The sequence below is a fragment of the Vombatus ursinus genome, unplaced genomic scaffold (genome assembly GCF_900497805.2).
Source record: "Vombatus ursinus unplaced genomic scaffold, bare-nosed wombat genome assembly UNPS02014792.1, whole genome shotgun sequence".
Classification (NCBI taxonomy): Eukaryota; Metazoa; Chordata; class Mammalia; order Diprotodontia; family Vombatidae; genus Vombatus; species Vombatus ursinus.
This window is the reverse complement of record NW_020954570.1, coordinates 44,005-52,608: the sequence shown is the minus strand read 5'-3', so window position 1 is coordinate 52,608 and position 8,604 is coordinate 44,005.

The following is an 8,604-nucleotide window of genomic DNA, read 5'->3' as shown; positions in this document are numbered from 1 at the left end:
GATAGATAGATAGATAGATAGATAGATAGATAGATAGATAGATAGAAAATATCAATGCAGGAAGGTTGGGGAGAAAATACATCCAGAAATGATTATCAAAATCAAGTGCACCAATAAAATATATAAATAAATAAATATGCATTTAACCAAAAATAAATAAAAGGAAGGTGGAAAGAATCTAAGTTCTACATCTACACTTTGGATTCTTTGTGCATAGTAGTTGTCTAATAGGGATGCGAGAAGAATGGTGTCTGATTTACTCTGTTTAAAAAAAAAAGTTGGAGTTCGGGGAAGGGGTGATGTAGAGTGTATAGTACAACTTACTTATTATTCCAAGTACTGTGGGACTATCTAGGCCCAGATTAATGTTTATCTATGAAGTTATTGGGAAAATAAGGGGAGAATTTGGCCAGTTTGGGAGTGAAGGCAAAAGGCAAGGGATAATTAGCACTTATGAGACACTTAGCAATTCTCTGGCAAATGGCAGGAGAATGACCTTTGATTGTTCTCTGAATTGATGAATCAAAGAATTTAGAGAGGTACTTACGGAATTTTTTTCCTCTGGGAAAATGATTTGATTTGTGCCTCTACATGGCACATTGGATAGACTGCTGGTCCTGGAGTCAGGAGGAACTGAGCTCAAATCTAGCCTCAGATACTTATTAGCTTTGTGACCCTGGGCAAATTGCTTCACCCTATTTGCCTCAGTTTCCTCATCTGTAAAATGAGTTTTAGAAGGAAATGGCAAACCACTCCAGTATCTTTCCCAAGAAAACTCCCAACGGTGTCATGAAGTTGAACTCTACTGAAAAAATGACTGAACACACAAGACTTTCACCCCTCACTCCACCCCTTTATCTAACACAAAGACATTTCCACTAGGAAAGTTTGCTGACCTTGCACACATGGATCAGTTCAAATTTCCTAAAATAATTATGATCAGTAGAGCATTGCATTCCTTGCTTATTCAACTAATATTGGCTATATAGAAACTGCCTGGTACATAGAAAGGTCAATCAGTGGTCAAACATGAAGTCGCTTTTGTCAGCTCCAGCCTACCAATAGGCCAATCTTCATACAGTTTTAAAGACTTCAAGCCAGAAAATTTTTTGCAACATTCATGTTGAAATGTGTGGACATACATAGGAGAATGTGATAATTGAATTCATGTGTGCTAATGAGTTCAAGTGAAATAGTATAAAGCATGGGTTGGCAAACTTTTTCTATAATGGGACAGATAGTAAATATTTTAGGTTTTATAGGCCAAGAGGCAAAACAGACCATGATATATGCATTTACATAACAAGAGAGAAAGCTACTTTTTATTGATAACATTCAAAATATAGGAATAATAATAATTGAGTGCAATTTTTATAATACAAGTCTACTAATGAGAAGAGTTGATTGGGGGTGGGAGAATAACATTTTGCTTAATTAGGGTTTAAAGTTGATATTCCCTATTATTGGTCTAAGGAAAGACAGCACCAAAAAAGTCATTTTCCATTGACTGAGCTTCTTATATGCTCCACCTCCCAAAAATTACCAGGCTACTCTCACAGTCATTGTCCTTAAACCAATGGACCAACCCAAGAAGACCTTGGTTATAAGATGGTCAACAAAAGGGAAACATAATTCATCTACTATGGACACAACAGATATAATATCCAAGTCTTTTCCATCAATTAAACAAAAATTAGTAGTACTTCCAAATATAGAAATTACATAGTGAGACCTGAAATATAAGCAAAAAACTTTTATAGTAAGGCAAGTCAAAAGGCTAATAGATAGGATATAGGCCTATCAGATCATATGGACAGCAATAAGTCATCTTCATAGAATAGATAATTGAACCTATAGGAGCTGATGGAGATAACATAAAAAGAGTGTTACTGTAGAAAGACAAGAGTACAGGGCCCAAGACTGAGCTTAGCATGTTATTGCCCATGACAGACTTCCTGTTTCTTTGAGATCTTAAAAAAATAATAGTGAAAAAATTAAGAGGAGTAAATTTCTGTTTACAGCTTTTTAAAAAGATTACATAAGAAATTCTTGAAAGTAAAAGTGATGTAAGAACCAAAAGGAAACTGAATATATGTTAAACCATGAGTTTAAAAAAAGAAGTGGGGGAAGAAGAGAAAGTGGTTTACATCAAGTGAAGGAAATTTTTAGTTTAGAGAAACTCAGATGGGGAAACTCAGCAACCTAGGGAATGGACTGAAGCCAAGAACAAAGGATCTGAATATCAAATCTAAAGGCCATCATCAAAAGAAAAAACCACCCCATAATCAATCAAAAAGCATTTATTAGCCATTATAATATTATTTATTATGTGTTTGACAATGTACTAGGCCTTGGGATACAGAGACCAAAAAAAAAAAAAAAATGAAACATTCACTTCACCCCCTAAAGGTTGCATTCTACAAAGGAAGAAAGCAGGTTCATGTAAAAGCATATACAAAATACACACAAAATAAATATATAAGATACCTTCAAATGCAGACACTAGTGATAGTGAGGATCAAGTAAGGCCTCATATAAGTGGTGGCGTTTGAGCTGAACTTTGAAGAAAATTGGAGAATGTAGAAGGCAGAAGGGAAAAGTGAGTGCATTCCAGGCATGGGTCATAGCACGTGAAAAGGCAAAGAGATGGAAATTGAATATCATACATGAGAAATAGCAAGAAGGCCCATAGAATTCATAGTAATTGTTATTAGTATTATATTAATTGTTAACATAACATATTAATTATTAATATGGTCATTAAGACTGTAATGCCTGGTCCATAGAATTAATAGTAATAACAACAATAATAATAACATTTTATAGTTCTTTAAGATTTATAAAAGGCTTTACATAAATTATCTCCTTTGGCCCTCACAACAGTTCACGGTGAGATAGGTGCCATTATTATCCCCATTTTACATATACAGAAAATGAGATTTGGAGATGTGACAGTAAGTATCTTTAGGAGGACTTTAACATGCTATCTATCAATTCTATTAATTTCATTTTTAAAAAGCAATGTAAAATAAGACTGAAATGTAACTGTCACTGACTTGAGGGGAATGACATGATCAGGTCTATGTTCTAGGAACAACACTTTGGTATCTGAGGATAGATTGGAGAAGGGTAAACACGAAGCAGGGAGACCAATCAGGATACAATTACAGTAGCAGAGATAAGAGATGATGAGAGCCTGAACTATGGTGGTGGCTATGTGAATCATGATAAATAGATGGATGGGAGAGATATGACATAGGCAGAATCAACAAGACTTGACCAATTCTTGGGGTGAAGGAGGTTGAGAAGTTGATGCTGATTCTGAGAGTGAAAATTTGGGTGACTAGAAGAATGATGATGCCCTCAACAGAAACAGAGAAGGTTGGGGAAAAGGAGTAGTTGTGGGAGGGGGGGAAGAAAATAACTTCAGTTTTGGACATATTGAATTTGAGATGACTGGGACATGTGGCAGGAAATGTCCAATAGACAGATGGTAATGTTAGACTAGCGATACAGAGAAAGAGGAGGTTTGGATATATATACATCAATGAGTCATTTATAGAGGGATGAGAATTGAATCTACGTGAGCTGATGAAGTCACAAAAAGAGAGAGCTACTCTAAGAAGAGGAGAGGAGAGAAAAGAAGAGAAGAGAGAAGAAACCATTTCAATTCACTGAAATAATTTGAGCTGTTCTTGATAAAAATGAAAAAGCCTTAGAACACAGAGAAATTTTATCTGTGTTCAGGAGTTGAATAGTTTTAATGTTTTATAATTTATATTTACTTATTCTGGTCATAATATTTATAACATTTATTATTCATTGAGAAACATGTTCATTTGTACAATAGATTATGTTTTCTCATTAAATGTTTTTAAAAAAAACCTTGTGCATTATTAATTATATACTATTTTACAAAATAAACTCACCTTAAAAGGTTAATTGGATGCTCCAAAGGGATAGACAGAAGTTTCAGTTAAATAAATCAATTCAAACAACATTTATTAAGCACCTAATATATACAAAACACTGGAGGAGGTGTTGGGAAAACAGAGAGTAGGAATGATAATCACTGCCTTCACGAAGCAGGTTGGCTAATAAAAGCATCCAACATGCAGCGCGATGAATAGGATCCAAGGATGAAACTGAGACCAGGAGACAGAGAGCCAGAAAAAGAGTTTTCATGAAATTTGTTGGAGGATAGATCCATCTGTAGCTGAGGAGGTGAGAACAGCTTCATGGAAGGGGAAACAATAGAACTGGGACTTGAAGGAAGAGAATTCAAGACACCAAGAGATGAAGAAGCAGGAATGTCCTGGAGCCAGCTTCTACAGAGAGGAAAGATTATTAAGTTTTCAGTGTGCTCATTTACACCATGGAAATCATCAAAAGCTACAAATTACGGCTTGATTTATTTTTTGTTGATTGCCTCAACTTAAGAAAGTAATGGAAAAATGTTAACAATGCAGATCAGACTTAAAGTATGTTCTGCATTTGCAAAGAACTGGTTGTTAAACATTTATCAGCACATCTCTAGAAGGAAGTATATATTTCAGTCATGGCCATTAACCTGCATGTATGCTGTGCAATTTAGCTGGAACATAGACCCCTGAAGGAGACTAGTGTGACATAGAATAGAAATGGTATATTGAGGACAGATTATGAAGGGTTCAGGATAAGACATCTTTGATTTGCCCTATAGAAAAGTTTTAGACAGAAGAATGACATAGTAAGAACCTAGGCCTTAGAAAGATTTTTTTGTCAGCTTTGTGAAAGTTTGAAGGTGGAAGAGACTTGTGGCGAGGAATCCAAGTAAGAGACTAGATTAACTTTTTATATATGCTTTTTAGGTACTTTGACAAAGTCTTTAACCAAGTCATAGACTTGATGATCTTTAAGTCACCTATTAATTCTAAATGTTTGGTCCTATGATCAATGATGCACTCAAAGGTACCCATCTAACCCAGGACCCAGGTTATTATAGACTTGTTTCACTGATTCTAATGTAGCGCAAGACCAAATGGGTCATCCCACATAATAGGGCCATTCGATAATATGGATCAGGGCCCAACATTTAAAGAGAAAGGGTTGTATCTTCTTCTGTTTTGGCTAGGCAATGGGGTTAAGTGACTTGCCCAAGGTCACACAGCTAGTGTTATGTATCTGAGACTGGATTTGAACTCAGGTCCTCCTGAATTCAGGGCCGGTGTTCTACCCACTGCACTACCTAGCTGCCCCTGGTTGTATCTTCTTCTGACAGAGCTGATTGGTTTTTCACCTCTTTTGTCACAAGTGAGGAGGAATCAGGGAGAGTTTGAGTCACTCACAAGTTTCCAGAAAAATACAGAAAAGAGGTTCTAGAATAGATACCCCCTTCCCAAAAAAGGGGAGGTTGGAATAGTCCAGATGCAAGTGAGGAAAGGCCATATCAATGTGTGAAGCAGGGAGTTTGGGGCAGAAAAATCCATCACATCTCAATTAATCACAGAAAGTCCCCAAAGAAGGACCATAAGACAGTGAGACTAAATCAATAAAGTAAGTAGAAATTAGACGAAAAAAAAATCAGGAAAAATTTCATGAAGGTAGTTCATGAGATAAGGCTTGAAGGAAATTAGGAAATCTAAGAATCAGAGCTAAGGTGGGAGTACATTATAGCTATAAAGGATAACCCAGTGCAAAGATCTAAAAACAGAGATAGAATTTCTTGTATGAGAAACAGTTTGAAGATTAGTATGGCAAGACTAGAGTGTGATAAGTGAAGTAATATAAAATAATCATGGAAAAATAGTTTGGATCTGTTGGGCTTTAAATACCCAACAGTGATTTTGGATCCCAGTGGTAAACAGGAACCACTGGAGATCAAAATATCTCCTTGTGTAATGTGCCAACCACAACGTCAAAAAAATTAAAAGTCTTTGAGTCCAAGATTGTTAACAAAAGGGAAAAAAAAACTAAATTGCACCATTAACATTACATCCATGCCCATTCTGATGATGAAATAAAATTAGTAACCCTTTCACTGATTAAATAATTAGCTACTAGAATGTGAAACATAAGCAACAATTTTATATTAAGGGAATTCATCTGATGTGGTAGCTTACAACAAACCACATCTGCTTTTCAAAAATGAAATTTCTGTTTGCTCTAGAGGCTTTCCTTATGAATAATATTGAGAAGTTTTAAAAGAAGTATCTATTTGGAGTTTTTGAGATACCAAAATTCCTCAGTATAAAAAGTGATGCAAGATAACAAAAGGAAAACTGAAAGCACATTCAATGTGATGAAAATAAAAGTAGAAAAAGTGGTTTCCCCTTAGACCAAGTGAAGTAGCGAGAGAATCAGAGAGCAGTAAGCTGGACAGCTGAGTGCAGACTAAACTCAAAATTTCAGAGCATGGTGTCAAGTCTGTAAAATATGAAACCAAGGAAGGCTCTGGTTTTGAATTGAAAGGAAAATGTTCACATCCATGCTTAGCCACAATCTAAGGACACTTAGAGACAGGCTTTTGCTGGGCTGGGGTACAGCAATGTATTCAACAATCCCCTGAAGGTCCCATGTATTAGCAAGTCTCAAAAGGAAATCTATGGGGTTGAAAGTCTCTTCCTTCTTGCATCAAGTGAAGAGAAGAAGGGTCTTTAGATGCTCTTTGGGGCTCAGTGAAGGGGTATGCACATACATATGATTTAGGGACAAAGTTGGTTTTCTTTTAGGTAACAGGCTTGAATCACAGCATCATGAAATATAAGAACTTAAAGAGATGCTAAACATTTCTTCTCATGACCTGTCTTAACCTGTATTTCACTGCATAATCATTATAGACTTTATGCCAAATATTTTTCCAAAAAAGTGGGATGTGATCATTATGTGAAACTTTTTAAAAATGCTGATATTACTTGCCTTTTAGTTTCCACCAGTCTCCCACCAACTTTTCACTCACTGAAAACTCTTTCCACAGCTCTGTTTCCATGCTCAGTAAACACAATCACTTTCATCTTGAAGCCTGTAGAATAGTTTTTATATTTACCCATAATCAGAAAGAAATAGTTCACACATTAATGTATCACTAGCAGACAAACTATACAGTTCAGCTAGACTGGACACTTAGCATATCACATGACTTACTCATGGCAGCTTCACCTGCCCACCCCCCTTGCACCTATGGCTCTTCATTGGGTTGAGTGACAATACTGTCAGTACTGTAGCACTCTAAACAAGTCATGCAAGTCGACTTTCAGAAGTAAACTGACAATTCAAGTGGGCTGAGAACTCTAGGCTTGGGGCTCACAATACCTGAGAGATAAATACATATCCATATGCCATTGGTGAATACATTACTGTTCTCTTTGCCTTTTAAGTGACTTGACGTGCAGAATTGTACCATCTGACGAACTTGTGATGAAAGGTTATAAAACAATTTTGAATTGGGGGAAAAAACTCACAGGGTGGAACGATTATGTGGTAGCAATGATTAGGTGGTGAAATACAGTATGTTCTTATGTTCAATCCAAGAAGAACCATGTTTGACAGATTCATGGTCTGTTGAAATCCTATCCATCTTGTAAGACTTCACTCAAAGGCCCCTTCCTCTGTGATAACATCTTCCTTGGTTTCTCCCTCCCCTATAGCACAGAACTGATTGTGATATCTGCCTCCTTTGAATCCCAATAACATTTTATTTGCACCTCTTTTTGTTTGTTTTAATCACATTCTGTCTTTCATTGTTACTAATTTTGAATTTACAATAAAATGGAAATAACCTCACAGGATTTTATGAGAATCAAATTAGATTCTGCACATAAAGTGCTTTGGAGCATTATAGAAATTTCAGTTATTATTATCATTATGATTATTGCCACTACTATGTGCAAGGCACTGTGATGGGACCTGAGAACAGGAGATGAAAAAATACCATAGTCTTCACCACAGAGTTGTTTATTTTGTCATTGAAGGGTGAAACATGAAACATGTACAGGAGTATAATGCAATCTAGAAAGTGGTTAAGGGCATTGGAATGATGAAAAGGAGTGACCTGAAAGATAAAAGGAAGAAAGGATACTGTCTGTCTGGGGGTAGGGAGTGTGGGGGAAGATAGAGGAAAGGAATCACGAAGTCACAGCTAAGCTCAGTCTTGAAATAGCAGTAGGGGGTCTAGCAGACTACAATGGTGAGATGGGCATTTCAGCCTTGGGCAAGTAAATGGAGTCAGGAGGAGGCTGGATGAGATTGGACACCAAAAGTTAGTCACATTCGAGTGGGACAGTGTGTGAACAGGATTAGGTATCGACACTGACCAGCTGTGAAACCTTGGTGTTCCTTGAAGTCAGGAACATCTGAGTTCTAGTTTCTCTTCTGACATACTGATTGTGTGATCCTGGGCAAGTTACTTAACCTCTCAGTGCCCTAGGCGGCTCTCTCAGGTGATAAATTTTAGAGTAGTTGCTGCTCTGTGTTGGCAGAAGGAGTTTCCTCAACTGAGATTTCCCTTATCCTTTATCTCTAGTGTGAGCAAGGCACTGTGCTAGGGACACTATTACAAAAAGATCCTTTTCCTTAAGGAGCTTACATGTGTTCTACATTATATCCAGATAAGTATACAAATAGATC